At 48.3% G+C, this 17,490-nt stretch overlaps 1 protein-coding gene across 1 annotated transcript in view; it reads right to left on the bottom strand.

The window, feature by feature from the left end:
• Nucleotides 1–17,490, bottom strand: part of ca10a (carbonic anhydrase Xa) — a 137,447-nt gene that overhangs the window by 47,045 nt on the left and 72,912 nt on the right. The window lies entirely within an intron of this gene.

Genomic DNA, 17,490 nt, shown 5'->3' with positions numbered 1-17,490 from the left:
GAAGCTAACTCATTGCTCTGTGGCGTCATTTCTTTACCGCGACGTTTAGACAAGTAAATGAAAGCAGCGTTTAAAAAGATGGCTCCTTAAATAAATCTTGCTAACGTTGTTGGACCCATGGCTCCACATGCAGGGCAAACGTCGTGCCTTGCTAGTGAAGACTGCAGCATTGCATCATGCTGTGCTGAGTGGGGGGGGGGGCTCGAGGGGAGCGCCGCTGGGTTGAAGCAGTTCTCCCGCTACCGTTTTCACATGGGTTTTACACAGTCCCTTTAATGCCACAAAAAGACCGGCCTTATTTTGTCCTGCAGGAGGAAAACGTGAACCACGGTATGTAAAAAATGCTGCTGAACATAAATATCTGCCTCCGAGAGAAGAATCCGAGTGCAGCGCAACAAAACTCGTCTTCTCGGAGGCAGATATTAGAGAGGGAGTTCTGATTACAAAAGTGCACCCTTGTTTGCCCGAACACTCGCTTTTCTCCAGATTCCTTGCTGCCAATCACGCTGCTGTTGTGGGCGGCCTTGAACACGGGGCCCCAACATACACACATCTACAAATCTACAAGCGCACACATGCATACAAAGAGGGATGTGGGTGTTCGCACAGTAACACAAAGACCTTCCTCCATTTGCAGGTCTTTGCACACGCGCTGCTAATTATTTTCCTTTTACACCGACTGACACGTCGATCCTTTAAAAGTACACAGTAAGAGTACTGCACACACACACACACACACAACCTCTCACCCCCTCCGCACTGATTTAGGAATTTCAGAGTTGACATGGGTCCTTCATGATGATGGAGATGAATTGAACCCAATGGGAAAGTCAGGCATGGGAAGGGAAAGAAGTAGAATGACGTTGAAACGAGAAGCACATTAATGAGGAGCTGCCTGAAAACCTGAACATCTCAGCATGAAGACACAACGTGGCGAATAAACAAAACAGTCCAAGACGTCATGATCTGCACCAAACACAGTCCATGATCCATTCATTGGACGATGCTTGAAGCAACAAAGTCAAGATTTCTCAAAGGAAAAATGAAAACAGGGCAGTTTTTTTGCTGTGCTCGACATTCCTAACCTTTTCAAGCGACGCTAATAGTCGTCTGTTTTCTGGTTAACTGGATTGCAGTCTGTTGCTGAGATCCCCATCGGGCTCATACGAACCAACAACTGGGCCTAAACACGTCTATAAACCCCCACCTGCAAGAAGACAGTGAGGAAGAGAAGTAGAGCCAAGTGAGAGCATGGAAAGCCAAAGATCTTAATTTGATCTCCTTGAGCAGCCTCTCCATTCAAGCTTTTGCCAAACACAGGAGAGAAAGACAGTGATGGAGAGCCAATGACAGTCATCCCATCTAAATCAGCTTTTAGCCTCAGCTTCAGAAACCAGCCCGAACGCCTCACTAAAAGCGTTCGCTCGCACTCCTAATTTATACTCTGAAGTGTCTAAAGGTAAAATCCATTCGCTCGAATGCAAAGTCACCTGATATGTTCTGGCAAAGCTACAAAGGCCGCTTTGTTGTCTCAGCTCTTTCTGTAGGTTTGTTTCAGTCGTGTTTCCTTTAGCGCTGACTTCAGTGGCGTCTTGACCCAGGGCTATTGTATGTTGTGTTACTTTGATGTTTGTGGAGAAAGAGTTGCAATTCCTTCAAAGCTGTGGCAGGATTGTAAATTCAGGTTGGAAGAAAGGTGGTAAGGTAGCAGGGATGAAACGGTCGAGACACGCTGCTCGGATATCTGCTCAATCACACACAAGATTGTAATGGATGGCTCCCCGGCCTGGTCCATCACGCACACCCACACACACACCCACACGCACACACACACACACACACACTCTCTCTTTCTCTGTTCGTTTAGTGTGTGTGACAGACTGAGCTCACTCCATCTTTGCCACGTTCCCTGTGGGACCGCAGCAAGTGTCAGCTGACCTGCCAAAATGTCATCCATAGCCTGAGCTTTCCCTGCTCCAGCTGACTCAAAGACCATCCAGTGCCCCCCCCCCCCCCCCCCCCCCTGCTCCAAACACAAGCGTTCTTCTGACCCCTACCTCAATGCAAGCGGAGGAGGATATTTTTCCTGAGGTACTGAAACAGGATGCAGTACTTCCAAATGTACCATCAGAATATCATGTTGAAATACAATCAGACCGTTTGCTTGCATATGACTTGGAAGGTTTGTTTTTGTGCAAAAAATTCCCAAAAGGTTGCTAACGTGACTTGCTCTGCCTCTCAGTGAGTCATCGACCGGATATCAGCCGTTCATCCAATCAAGCTTTCATGTGCCACTTGATTATTGAACACATTTGAGTTAAAAGCTTTGAAGGGAATATTTTCCAGCTTATATTTCTCCACTCTACCGTTCTCCGGTTGCTGCACGCCAACATGAGAGAACTGCCTTGGACTTGTGTTACCGCCACAGTGGAGGAAGCCACTTTACAAGGAACGATAAACAGCTCAAACAACAGCTACAAAAGGAGAGCACGGCACCGAGCACCAAGAGCAGGTTGCTCAAAAGGAGAGCACGGCACCAAGCACCAAGAGCAGGCCGCTCAAAAGGAGAGCATGGCACCGAGCACCAAGAGCAGGCCGCTCAAAAGGTGAGCATGGCACCGAGCACCATAAGCAGGTCGCTCAAAAGGAGAGCATGGCACCGAGCACCAAGAGCAGGCCGCTCAAAAGGAGAGCATGGCACCGAGCACCAAGAGCAGGCCGCTCAAAAGGTGAGCATGGCACCGAGCACCATAAGCAGGTCGCTCAAAAGGAGAGCATGGCACCGAGCACCAAGAGCAGGCCGCTCAAAAGGTGAGCATGGCACCGAGCACCAAGGCCGCTCTCGCATTTCAAAGGTTGGCTTGAAAGTACGTGATGGAACTGAATCGTAGTGGGTTCGCTAAATATCTGTGACACGCAATCTATCATTCATATCAAGGTAGCTGCATGGCAGAAAGCATTTTTGCTCGTCAGGGTCAGAGTAGCAGCTGGTGCTGGAAACATACAATGACCTTCACAACACGTGTGACCTTCAGATAACACAGTGAATCCTAGTTTATTTCCAAATGTAATTAGTTCCTGTTAAGTGGCGCATATGGCCGACCACCATTGCATTGAGGCAAACACATTTCTGATCCTGTTTTTGGAAGAGAACAGAATCATTTTAAATCATTGTCTTTCTGCCCCAATATTTTACTATGATTTATGAATATGCAGAGTTTTGAAATGTCAAAATTAAAGTGCAGGGCACAATATGTCTTCCACGTTGATGCACATCTCTGGTGTTTGTGTGCTGGAGGCTTAAGACAGCAGCCACTCCGCCACCATTCATGTACGATGTCTTTAAAAGACGTTTTTTCGTACCTGCTGATGTTGGGTTTCCATCAAGTCTTCAGAGAAGAGCCTAACCCTAACCCTATATTCTACGGAGAAGCCCCGACTGAACCCAAATGAGAGTCTTTATTTGATTTTTGACATTTTGATCTGCTCATTCTGGGGTGGGTGAGACTACAGTGTGGTGAACGAGAACTGAAAATGATTACGAGCAGAGACGAGCAGAGACGGGCAGCAACCAGGCGACCCCATCGTTCTAATGCTGCATTTGGGAACTCCCTTCCTCTGGGAGCAAGGCGGTGTTGGGTGAGGTTTGCTGTGAAATCCGTCACCGGAGCCTCCGTGGCAGCGTCCAAACGCTTGATTGATGAGAGAACAGCAGGAGATTTAATGCTTCTTCTCAGGCTCCCTGATGCCAAATCCAGCCAGAGTGGCAGCGCCCAGGAAAAGACGGCTGCAAATGGAAACCATGGCAGAAACAAATATATATGGCACTCTTGAACTTTCCCCAGATTCATTTTCGGGGAAAATACAATTTGCAGCACGCTTGCGCTGCAAAAAGAAATAGGTCTTGGTTGAGGGTGTGAAATGAAAATGAATGATTTTCCAACTGGAAGTGATTCCACGGCTGTCTGGCCCCACCGGCGCACCGTGATGCGGCCGACACCTCCACAGACGCATTCATTCAGCGCAGCATGCTGCACTAAAGCCCAGTGCTGGTTACTGGGTCAGATGGGACCGCCGTCCTCGACGTGGGCCCAGGAATGGGCGGATGTAGGAGATGTAGCAGGGCCGCTTTGATGAGCTCTTCATGACTTGGGAGACTCAAGTCCTCAGCCATCCCATCATTCTAAATCATAAAAGATGTTTTCGGTGGCTCCCTGGATCCGTAGAGAATGAACCACGTTGATTAATCCTTGGATTTCTTTTTTTCCATTTATCCTCCCTTTTCATGCATTTTCCAAAGATCAGGTTGCATATGGAGCATTTGGAAAGACAAGCAGAAAGATTCTGAGAGAAGGAGCGATAGAACGGTGAAAGAGAGGCAGACAGACGGATTGGAGGACTACAAACATGGATTCATGGAAGAGAGTGAAGGAGCAAGATATGCATGCAGCGATAGAAGGGCGAGATGGGAACAGGTGGCGAGATAGGCAGCAGGTTGGCGTGAAGACTGCCCTCCAGTGGCTGCCACGGTGAGCAGAATAAACGGCAGCGCTCCAAACAGCCCGAGGCCGGATCCGTCTCCCCGACGGCCTTCAGGCTGCGCATTAGAGGCAAAAGCGTTCTGAGCCGAGGCCTGGCACAATGCAGCAGCGCCGCTCTACATGTTAATCACACCACGCAAGGAGCTGGTGGCAATCAGGGCCGGGCAGCAGGAGGAGGGGCAATTAGCAGCGGCAGGAGAGAGGAGGCAGGAGGAGGTGGAGAGGAAAGATTGTGGCCACTTCAAAGCTGATCATTTATAGGCCTTTGATCTGAATGGAAGGTTTCATCATCTTGAATGGATGCAGACACAGTGTGAAAGAAAGAGGAGAGGATCAGTGTCATCATGGCCTGCTGACAAACGACCTTTTTACTGACACCCCCAGAGAGTGATCTGAAGGCGGGCTTTAGCAAGACCCTCTATTCAAACTGGGAATTAAGCCCTCAAGGCCAAATGAACTCACGAGCTTCCCTCTCACTCTTAAGTGTGACAAATGAAGAGTGAGACAGAATCAGGAAAGTGACAGCAGTGACAGCGAGGCTGCGGACCGATGGCTGGATGTTTCACCGACCACTTTCTGTCCTCTAGGAGGAAACGGACGTGCACCGATCGTTTCTGTCACATGCAGAACAAAAAGAGTCTCCCAAAATCAAAACTCTGCCTGGCGACAGGGTCACAATGCTTCCTGGCAGCAGATGATGCAGGGGACGGGACTAATGTCCCACTCTCACCAGGAAGTTATCAATAAACAACATGTCGTCCATTTACAACCAGCTCTGAATCATTCAAATGGATCAGGTTCTCTAGGTTCTCTAGGTTCTCTAGGTTCTCTCTAGGCTCAGGTGTCAGATTGACCGTAATCAGCGCCTCAGCTTCTACAATGTTAAGAGTTTCCCACACATCTGTTCACAGACATGGACAGAAAGACCGAGAGACCCGTCTCTCTTACCGAGCCAAAGAGGACATCTCACCGAGAGACCGTTCTCTCTTACCGACCCAAAGAGGACATCTCATCGAGAGACCCGTCTCTCTTACCGACCCAAAGAGGACATCTCATCGAGAGACCCGTCTCTCTTACCGACCCAAAGAGGACATCTCACCGAGAGACCCGTCTCTCTCTTACCGACCCAAAGAGGACATCTCATCGAGAGACCCGTCTCTCTTACCGACCCAAAGAGGACATCTCACCGAGAGACCCGTCTCTCTCTTACCGACCCAAAGAGGACATCTCATCGAGAGACCCGTCTCTCTTACCGACCCAAAGAGGACATCTCACCGAGAGACCCGTCTCTCTCTTACCGACCCAAAGAGGACATCTCACCGAGAGACCCGTCTCTCTCTTACCGACCCAAAGAGGACATCTCACCGAGAGACCGGTCTCTCTTACTGACCCAAAGAGGACATCTCACCGAGAGACCAGTCTCTCTCTTACCGACCCAAAGAGGACATCTCACCGAGAGACCGGTCTCTCTTACCGACCCAAAGAGGACATCTCACCGAGAGACCGGTCTCTCTTACCGAGCCAAAGAGGACATCTCATCGAGAGACCGTCTCTCTTACTGACCCAAAGAGGACATCTCACCGAGAGACCCGTCTCTCTTACCGACCCAAAGAGGACATCTCATCGAGAGACCCGTCTCTCTTACCGACCCAAAGAGGACATCTCATCGAGAGACCCGTCTCTCTTACCGAGCCAAAGAGGACATCTCACCTAGAGACCGTTCCCTCTTACCGACCCAAAGAGGACATCTCACCGAGAGACCCGTCTCTCTTACCGACCCAAAGAGGACATCTCACCGAGAGACCCGTCTCTCTTACCGACCCAAAGAGGACATCTCACCGAGAGACCGGTCTCTCTTACCGACCCAAAGAGGACATCTCACCGAGAGACCGGTCTCTCTTACCGACCCAAAGAGGACATCTCATCGAGAGACCCGTCTCTCTTACCGACCCAAAGAGGACATCTCACCGAGAGACCCGTCTCTCTTACCGACCCAAAGAGGACATCTCACCGAGAGACCCGTCTCTCTCTTACCGACCCAAAGAGGACATCTCATCGAGAGACCCGTCTCTCTTACCGACCCAAAGAGGACATCTCACCGAGAGACCCGTCTCTCTCTTACCGACCCAAAGAGGACATCTCACCGAGAGACCGGTCTCTCTTACTGACCCAAAGAGGACATCTCACCGAGAGACCCGTCTCTCTCTTACCGACCCAAAGAGGACATCTCACCGAGAGACCGGTCTCTCTTACCGAGCCAAAGAGGACATCTCATCGAGAGACCGTCTCTCTTACTGACCCAAAGAGGACATCTCACCGAGAGACCCGTCTCTCTTACCGACCCAAAGAGGACATCTCATCGAGAGACCCGTCTCTCTTACCGACCCAAAGAGGACATCTCATCGAGAGACCCGTCTCTCTCTTACCGACCCAAAGAGGACATCTCATCGAGAGACCCGTCTCTCTTACCGACCCAAAGAGGACATCTCACCTAGAGACCGTTCCCTCTTACCGACCCAAAGAGGACATCTCACCGAGAGACCCGTCTCTCTTACCGACCCAAAGAGGACATCTCACCGAGAGACCCGTCTCTCTTACCGACCCAAAGAGTTCATCTCACCGAGAGACCGGTCTCTCTTACCGACCCAAAGAGGACATCTCACCGAGAGACCGGTCTCTCTTACCGACCCAAAGAGGACATCTCACCGAGAGACCGGTCTCTCTTACCGACCCAAAGAGGACATCTCACCGAGAGACCCGTCTCTCTTACCGACCCAAAGAGGACATCTCATCGAGAGACCGGTCTCTCTTACCGACCCAAAGAGGACATCTCACCGAGAGACCGTCTCTCTTACCGACCCAAAGAGGACATCTCACCGAGAGACCGGTCTCTCTTACCGACCCAAAGAGGACATCTCATCGAGAGACCGGTCTCTCTTACCGAGCCAAAGAGGACATCTCACCGAGAGACCGGTCTCTCTTACCGACCCAAAGAGGACATCTCACCGAGAGACCGGTCTCTCTTACCGACCCAAAGAGGACATCTCGAGAGACCCGTCTCTCTTACCGAGCCAAAGAGGACATCTCATCTAAATCAAATCCTGTAACGAGGCAGTGTTCATCAGAAAAGATTCTGTTCCTGCACTGACCATTGCTCCATTTGGAATGCTGTTTTTAACTAAACTATAAGGATCGAATGCAGACAAACAAAAAGGCAGGAACTGGTTCATTTATGAAACTTTGCTGTTGTAGCGTTTCTCTTCTTCACTGGTTTTACCCTCATCTTGGCGTCTGCCCTCATGTCCTGTTCCCAGCTGATCGCCTTAGCAACGGATGATGGATACTCTTCACCGACTACCTCCTCTGCATGGCACAATGAAGACGATAGCGATGTCAAATCCCATTAGCCTGACCTTCAGTCAACTAAAAATGCACTCAAGCAATATGACAAACAAGGAAACACGACATCTGACAAGGTCCCTGATTTAGAGTTCGGCTGCGATTCTGCAGGTCGTAAAAAACGGAGCGACCAAAGACTCGGTCTATGATCTATAGTTTATTGGTGTTAATCAGAGGTCATCATTGATCCTACAACATCTTGCTGGTGAGATACGTGTTTATCTGCGGGTCATTAAGCTCGAGCACCAGAAGAAGGAGGAGCCAGCAGACGTGGTGGAATGAGATCAGATGAGTAACATGACACGATACTCGCTTTGGTCAGAGTCACCGTCTGCAGCTTCTTCATAGATCTAAATACGAAGGACGCTTTCTCACAGCATTCGGTAACACAAACTAAATGCACCGTTTGTATTTGTCTAGCATGAGAACAGCTGACCATGGCGCCGTCTCCTGTTCTCTGAGGAAATCATCCAGACGTGAGGGAGACAGAGATCAGGTGGGATGCATTCGCCTGCCCCCCTGCTGTGCCTTCAGCGTTGTGTCTCCCTCATTAGCGTTGCATGCCGCAGAGCAGAGCCCTTAAAGAGAGCACTGAGCGCTCAGCAGAGGCTCTTCATGCCACGCCTCGCTTTGACAGAGCAGCATATGCTGTTTACGTGCTACGTTAGCTAAACCTCGTGAGGCTAACAGCGGAAATGTGCAGCAGCAGCGGAGCGGGCCGCATGTCTGCCGAGCATTTATGTCATGGGACGGCGTCTTTACGACCCTGACTCGAGCTGACTGAGCATTAAGAGCATTTAGAGCATTCACACAGAAACACTCACACGGAGCAGCTCCTTTCATTTGCTGCTGCAGAGCTCAAGTAAAAATGAGACCAAGTTCCTTTTCTTTAGGGGGGGGGGCTCTATTGATCCCTGGACAGCATGGGATAAGTGTTTTGCTCAATGGCATGTAGACAGGGGGGCTGGGACTTGAACCAACGACCTTTGGATACGTTTATGTAAATGGCTTTCAGCTTGTAATATTCGTATTTTCATTACCGTAGTTTACTGTGATTTGGGTTTGACCGCTGCTTTCAGAGTCCAGCAGGGGCATGAAATACTAATTATTTGATGTTGTTTCAGTAAATTATAAATTACGCAGCAGAGATTGATCTCTCAGGTCGAACATTTTGTTTTCTATGGCTTCAGAAGGACAATGTGAGACTCCCGTTTGATCGGATTCCTGCCCAGCGTCCCAATCCGGTACCGATTCTGATTATTCTAACTCAACGCCGACCAAGTTCATGCTTTAGGTCCCCCGTAGGGCTGGTCTGTTCTTCTGGTGTCTCCAGGGGTGACACCCCCAATGGAACCACGTACGGACATTTCATATTGTTTTTTTTAATCTAAATATAGACTTTCAGCTGGATAATAACATTTTGTTCAAGCGATGGAGGAGCAGACGGTGACGGGTATTGCAATACTATGTGTACTGAGAAAGTGAACGGAGCATTTCAACATTAAAAAATGAAAGTATAAGAATGTTAATGCTGCGTTTGGAGATCCCTGAATTTAAGTAGCTGCTAGCAGGACGGCTAGTTTCCTGCACTGCATTAAATGCATGCAGTGCAGGAAACTAACCGGAACACTTGTCAATATTTCCACACCTCCTTAAACAACACATCGAATCCCCCGACTTTCCCGGTAAACCTTCTTTGATGTTCCAGAAACGTTGTGGGCGTGGTGAGAACGTTAAGCCACTCAGGCTTCAGACGATGAACAGGAAATGAGGCATGAGCAGGAAGGGGATTCCTGGATGAAGGAAGCGGAATGATAATAGAGGTGATTAATTCCACTCACCTCTCCCATTGGCTCTTTATTAACTTGCTGCCTGCTAGATTGGCCGTGGCTCAAATGTAACTTCCTGGAAGTTTGGGCTGGACATCATCAGAATGACTGAAGATTCATCAGAATATAGGAAGAGGGAGGCTGTAGCCTAACCCTAACCCAACCCCTAACCCTAACCCAACCCCTAACCCAACCCCTTACCCTAACCCCAACTCTAACCTTAACCCTAACCCCTAACCCTAACCCCAACCCCTAACCCAAACCCAACCCCTAACCCAACCCCTTACCCTAACCCCAACCCCTAACCCAACCCCTAACCCTAACCCCAACCCCTAACCCAACCCCTTACCCTAACCCAACCCCTAACCCAACCCCTAACCCTAACCCAACCCCTAACCCAACCCCTTACCCTAACCCAACCCCTAACCCAACCCCTAACCCTAACCCAACCCCTAACCCAACCCCTAACCCTAACCCCTAACACTAACCCCTAACCCTAACACTAACCCTAACCCCTAACACTAACCCCTAACCCTAACACTAACCCTAACCCCTAACACTAACCCCTATCCCTAACACTAACCCCTTACCCCTAAACCCCTAACACTAACCCTGATCCCTAACACTAACCCTAACACTAACCCTGATCCCTTACCCCCTAACCCTAACACTAACCCCTTACCCCTAACCCTAACCCCTTACCCCTAAACCCCTAACCCTAACACTAACCCTGATCCCTAACACTAACCCCTTACCCCTAACCCTAACCCCTTACCCCTAAACCCCTAACCCTAACACTAACCCTGATCCCTAACACTAACCCCTTACCCCCTAACCCTAACACTAACCCCTTACCCCTAACCCTAACCCCTTACCCCTAAACCCCTAACACTAACCCCTAACCCTAATTATCCACGTCCTGAGTTAGAGTACGTCTCTCTCAGCACAGCTCCATTTAGCAAAGCCAGCCGGCCAATCAAACCGTCTGCTGGAGTTCATTGTCTGCGTCGCCTCGTTGAATCAATGTTATATTTGACATGCACAGTAAAGTCAGAGGAGAGCTTGTTATGGCCGACACGATGCCAGAACCAGAACCATAAAAACAGCGCTCCGGTTTTTACAGTCCTTGCTCCTGAGTGATCCGGGAGTGCCTGGAGGAGCAGGCGAATGCACGTGCGTCGGATAAAGGAACAGGGAGGGTAGATAGCAGTGGAGGTGCATTTAGAGAGGCGCAGCACGCATGCAGCATTTCAGTTCGGGCAAAACTCAAAGGGAGCTAAAAGCATCCGGCATTGTGGGCCGCGTTCTGCGTGCATAAGGGCTGGGGGGAGACGGACACACAATTTGATTTGGAGTGTTGCCACAATATATTTCCATTTACTTCAGTGCTAAGCTTAAAAATGGAAAGCTATTGAACTGATAGAACCCGCCCCATCCACTGAGACAGCTCAGGAGCTGAAACCAACGCAGGAAGATGGTAAGGCTGGTGAAAACTGAAAATAGTGGAGCGATCAAGGTGTAGAGTAAAAGGCAGAGAAGGAAGCCGCCATCAAGCTTTTCGAAATGTTTCCAAAATGAAAATGTGTTTTTGTCTTCTCAGAGAGAAGGCTTAGAAATGTTCATCTAGAATAAATATTCTATGTTTAAGCTTTGACTTTCTGCATAAGACACAATTCCTTGAAGCTATAAATTAAGCTATAAATTGACTTGAACACAACGATTAGCGTCTGCGGCGCCGCTAACGCCCGTTTGAGCCACGTCGATATTTCATATTGTAAATGGAAACGTTATTTATTTTTAGCAATACAGCAGTGTTCATATTTAATACCCTTCCGGCACTGTGTCATTCCCTTAAGTGCATCCCTTCAGCTGCATCATTATGCCGTCAGCATCACGACGAGGAAGTCTGCAGGACGGGACGAGCTCGCAACGCTTCCGCTTGGGAGGAAGGTGACCTTCAGAACTTCTGTCATGGTAACACGGAAACAGAATCCGTCTCCATGCAGGGGAAGAGACAAGGCAATATCATCAAATTCAAGATTCAAGATTCAAGATTCTTTATTGTCATTATGCTAACATAATAAAATCGTGTGAAGGCCCACGGCTTAAGGCACACAGAGGAACAGAAACGAAAACCAAAATCTCTCTTAAAGCAATGATATATACACACAGAGAGAATGAAACCAGAAAATGAAATGAATGAACGGGTTATGGTTTCATCAAATGAAAGGGTTAGGGTTTCATCTAAAGCCAACATCCACCTGGAGGACGCTTTACAAGTTGGACCCGCTCGCCAGGCTGGGCAGGCCTTTACTCCTTTACTACATTTTCAGGACTTCTTTTGTTCCATGTGGTGCAGTGGTTAGCGCTCACAGCAAGAAGGTTCCTTCATGTGAGGAGCTTGCATGTTCTCCCCGTGCCTGTGTGGGTTCTCTCCGGGTTCTCCGGGTTCCCCTCACCTCCAACGAAGCCTCCAATGAAATTCTCATGAAATGTTGGAAATGTTACCAAGAATAGATTTTTGTTAACATTACAGTCAACGGAGTTTAAAAATGTGTTCCTCAATATCTCTGTTGATTATTGACCGACATCTAGTTGGAAGTCCAATAAAAACAATAATTAAAAATAAAATCCTGCTTTATTTGACGATAGCTGCGCCCGAATCATGGTGTTTGCTTTTAACCATATAAAAAAGCAGGACTATTAATGACATTTCCAAATGAAGGTGAGAAATGCACCAAAATAAATACACATAAAATGCACATCATTTTTATTCTTTTACTGCAGCAGAAACCACACGAGTTTCTGCGTTCCAGCGCACAGGCGAGCATTAGTGAAACGTCACGATGGTTGCTGTACACAGAAATCTAATTAATTGAGCACATTAAATGTGTGGCTCTAAGCTTGAACTTGAACTTGTTGCTTATGCACAGCTGTGAGAGGAATAAACCAGAACGCAGCTCTGTGTCTCTTTAAAATGCCGTTTCCAGACAGGAACAGCAACGCGTCTAGGAAGTCAGACTAAGTGCTGCTGTGGATGTCGTGTAATGCACATTATCTTAGACATGCCAGGAGCAGAATGCAGACGAAACCAGGCCTCGTTTGGGGAAATGACTCCAATTATGTCTGACTCCCCGTGGAAGCACCAAGCTCGCACTAAAAGCACTATTACTGCTCCACCAGCATCCAAGAAGGCTCTGGAGGCCGGGGAAAAGCGCGGGACTGGTGAAAACATCAGATTGATCAAATATGGGATTATGGGGGAACAAGGGAGAGAACGAGAGAGAGAGAGAGAGATGAGTGTATGATGGGAAGAGGGGCGTGGTGGAGCTGGTGGAATCTCATCCATCTTGTCCTTCTGACTGATGGCCCCCGGCTGGCCATCAGCTGCTGTGATCAATGAGATGTAAGCAGTGGAAAACATGCAGATTCAAAGGACAGCGATGCAAGCTGCACCCGGCGCTGATCCAGAAGGCGGGGGCACTGGACAAGCGTCATCAGGCCACGCCCAGTCGATCGTCCAGTTACTGAGCGGCCACCGGGAAAATGATTCACTTCGGTCTCTATCTCACCACAGAATCTCATCTGGGTCTGATCCAGAATGGAGTCAGGAAAAAATATATTACATTTAAACATTAAAACCCGTTATGGATTCAAAAACCAGTTAAAAACACAAACATTGTTCCCCACGGAGAGGTGAAGGTGAACTCAGCAGCAGAGAGACACAGAGAGGGAGGCTCTGAAAGAGCTGCAAAGACTCTTTAGAGCATGTAGAGCTGTGAGAGGGTTCAGATATTTACGTCTCCACAAGCATTTATTCATGTCTTTAACTGAATGTGATGGATGAAGGAGAGGAAAAGTCGTAAATATCTTGAGTGAAATGAAACTCTAGACTCAAAGACATGTCAGCTCTATGTTAGCGGCTCAAGGGTCAAGGCAATCTCCCGGCGACTCAGCAGTTGCATTGTGGGAAATACAGACGAACGTGTATGATGTTATCTCCAGTGCTGTTGCATTGATCCCTAGCTCTGTTTTGCACATGGAAACTGGAAACCATTATGTGTGGTGTAAATGCAATGTGGAGCAGGCTAAGAGCTCTTTTAACGAAGCTCCTCCAGCCGTTATCCAACCGGTTTCACGTTGTGAGCAGAGCTGAGCATTACGAAAGTGACCTTCATTAGTCAAGATCAGCACATTGTCCCTTTAATAGTCGACGCAATAAGCAAACACCCGTTTGGTGAGACGAGTATGAATCACGAATGTACTTACCAACCTATTTGAACACAGAAAATATACTTAGACTCGGTCAGTCATTTACAGGAAGTACGTCACTTTCACACACATGCATGCTGCATATGAAAACGTCATGGGCACATGGACACCAAGCACCTGCACCGAAAGATGGGAAGCAGAAAGATGGACGCCGCGTCATGCGTAGCTACATCGTAGCCTTTGCGCTCCCAGCTGGTGAATGTTTTCCTGCAGCAGAGGCTGAACGTGACTTCAGCCGCGAGGGAAGCGGTCTGAGCTGGGAGAGTGAAAGCTTCATCTCTGCTACCCTTCTGGGGCATCACTAGCAAAGAGGTGCACAGACAGGAAGCAGTTATTGTTTGGAGGAGCAATAGCAGGTTGGATGTTTGCCTATCATTCCCACCCTAAACCTGCAGAGCCTGTCTCCTCTGCTGCTGCTCTGGCGGGCCGATCTATAATCCCGCCATGCCGGGCTGTACGAGTGTGTGTCTGTGCTGTTCCAGGCCTCACTGACTCTAATCACTGACCAGTCTCCGTTCCAGGAAGCCCAGTAACCTCGTTAAGGTGAATAATTTGTCTTCATCAGCCGGAATGCATCACACGGAGTCCCAGCAGGGACCGGCTTGACTCAATCAATTACAGCAGCCAAATGTGGTTAGACCAGACCCAAGTGGCTTTCAGATCAGCCATCCCAGAACCGGTGACCCAGTCAAAGGGGAGTCGTCTGGTTGTAGCTCGACCTGCTAATGATTGAACAAAAAGTCAAAGTGTTCAAAGGGCCATTCGATCAATTCGATCAGTGAATTAGCAGTGCTATCAGTCACTTCCTGTTCCTGGGTTAGCGTTAGCGTGCCTGTAGCTGCTGATGCTTTTGGAAATGTGGACAGGATATGAATTCAAAGTGTGGAATGTTCCTGCTACCTGCTTCTTCAGTCACGGAACATCCATGACCGTTAACGGCTGATCATTCCGACGAGATATTGTGCTTGAAGTTTATACGACAGCGACAGAGTAACAGATAATATTAAGATAATGAGTATTTGTATTTGATAACGGCCGCTTTACTGTCAGAAAGACCAGAAGCCCTGAGAACCCTCCGTGAGCTGAGCCCTCAATCCCACAGGAGACAGGACAGCGACGCGTCCACCAAGACAGTATCCATATATATTGTCCTCTCTTCCTATATATATACTCTGCTGCTACCCTTTTCCTCTTTTTCTTGCAGAGCTGTCCTTTCTGAAATCAAATGTCATTATTTATTACGTTTAACGAGCTGTCAACAAACGTCACTATTCAGAATGGGCAGCTAGAAGGCTACTGCGGCTTTGCATCCATATTCTTATGCAGTAACAACTGCTCTCTAAAACATGTGACCAGGATGCCCTTCTGAGGTCGAGTCACACAGTTGGTGTTCTGGCCGTGTACCAGACGCAAAGCAGCAACTAGACTCAGAGCCCTGACGAGAAGCGTCACCATCGAGGTCGCTTTGGAAGCATCGCAGCTGCTCGCCGATTCCCTGGAACTGAGTGGCGGCGCCGCTCGGGGGTCAGAATCATCCCCATCAATGGTTTTCATATTCACAAGGTCCAAGTAGGTGCAAATGCAAATAAAAACGGAGTTCCTCAGATTGTGATGAGAGAGCTCTGAGTGTAACTTCAGATAAGTCCTGAGTCCTGACTGAAGTAAGGACACGCGCGTCAGGGCAGAGGTGTGTGCGCTACTGAAGCCGCGGCCGTGGTTACACGGTGCAGCTAAAGCCACTGTAATCCTTACCAGGTAGAAGAGTCACACAGTCCGGCTTTCTCATTTACATTGATCTTATTTGTGATTCAGTCTCATACTGTGGCTCTGACAGTACTCAATATCCATGAAAAACTTTATTTCGCAATATCACGGTCCCTGAAGAGTGCAAGGTAAGCCGAGTAAAACGTTCTCCTCTTGTACTGGTTTTAGAGGACAGCAACAAAACAACGCCCTGTCTCTCAGAAGCTGCTTATGCATGCTATGTGGTGGACACGTCTTCATTAAATTAAAGAATGTGTGTAATTAGCTTTCACGCCAACACAAAACTGTCTAGAGGCCATCTGGCCCAGCAGACCATGACCCTGCGGTCCTAGCCCAGTATCCTCCCTCCTCCCGTCCCCCCCTTCTTGTCTCTCTTTCAACTGAGCAGTGTGTACTTGATATTCAGCCCCACAGACGCACACGCCGTGGAAGCTGGCTGCGACGCGTCCGGGTATCTGTGGAGCGAGGGACGCGAGGACAGCGAGGAGCATCCCTCCTCGTCGACGGCTCGGCATCGCTGAGGTAATTAGAGCCACCTCCCGCTTTGAGAAGGAGAATGTGCCCTTTCTATTCAGAAGAATCGCTTCCTTCTAATGCTGGGACAACCTTGCAGGTTCAGCCAACCCAAACGTGTGTATAATTAATGTGAAAAAGCAATTAGCATAATTGAATATTTATGTTTTTGTAATATGCTATCCACCTTTTGCAGCTGACATCAGCTTGTATTTGCATGCTCATACTTGTCAGGCCATTGACACATGCCTGCAGCAGCAAGTGGTCGTACATGCTAGAACTCTGAAAGTGACCCACAGAGGAAGAGGAAGAGGAAGAGGAAGAGGAAGACCAGCGATTGGCTATATTGTCCAACAGAAGGATAGAGATGAACATTTAAAGTAAAACACCTCTAGAAATGTGATGAACAACTTCTCCAGGAAGTCCAATAAGTTGCTACCAAAAAGTAAAAAAGTAATAATACTTCCTTAAATATTTTCAAAGGTAATAAGTTACTTTAATTGCTATACAGTACTTTGAAAATTGTGGCACAACCAGCTTCGTGAGTTCATTTTTCAACTGAATGCAATTTGTAGGAACATTAATAAAACGTGCAGTGTAAGTATACATTTATACACATGTTAAACAAATTATTATTATTATTATTATTATTAATATTAACTACAATAGACCTACAATAAAACATAGCTTCTGCATATTTGTCATATGAGCAGCAAGAACAACTAGCGAGTCTTACAATGCAGCACCAAATCTGGGCTTGGATCACGTCCAGCCGTGTTTTCTATCAGCTCTGCCCCGAAACCTCCACTAAAAAGACAGCGGCCTGCAGGCGACCGGAGAACCGCACTTAAACATTCTCTCAGTGGTGGAGAACCCGGGAGTCCCAATCTCATCCCTCTGACCTCCAATAGTCCACTTCTTTCTCTGCCAACTAACTTTCCCCAGGCTCTGTGTCAAATAAAGAAAGCGCAGTCCGTTTCATCATGGCTTCCTGCCGCCATGGACACGGGGGCAGGGCCCACTGCAGGGACGCCGTGCCGCACGGCTGTCAGAAGCCGCCTCACCTGTTCTCTCCCATCAGCGCTCAGCCATTCCAGCTTCAACCTGAGACAACTAGTAGCAACGAGAAGGTTGTCTTTGCTTGTTTTAGTCAAGCAATGCACTAAATGTGC

This window comes from Brachionichthys hirsutus, chromosome 21 (assembly GCF_040956055.1).
Source record: "Brachionichthys hirsutus isolate HB-005 chromosome 21, CSIRO-AGI_Bhir_v1, whole genome shotgun sequence".
Lineage (NCBI taxonomy): Eukaryota > Metazoa > Chordata > Actinopteri > Lophiiformes > Brachionichthyidae > Brachionichthys > Brachionichthys hirsutus.
The sequence above is the reverse complement of the archived record's forward strand: the minus strand, read 5'-3'. Positions and strand labels throughout refer to the sequence as shown.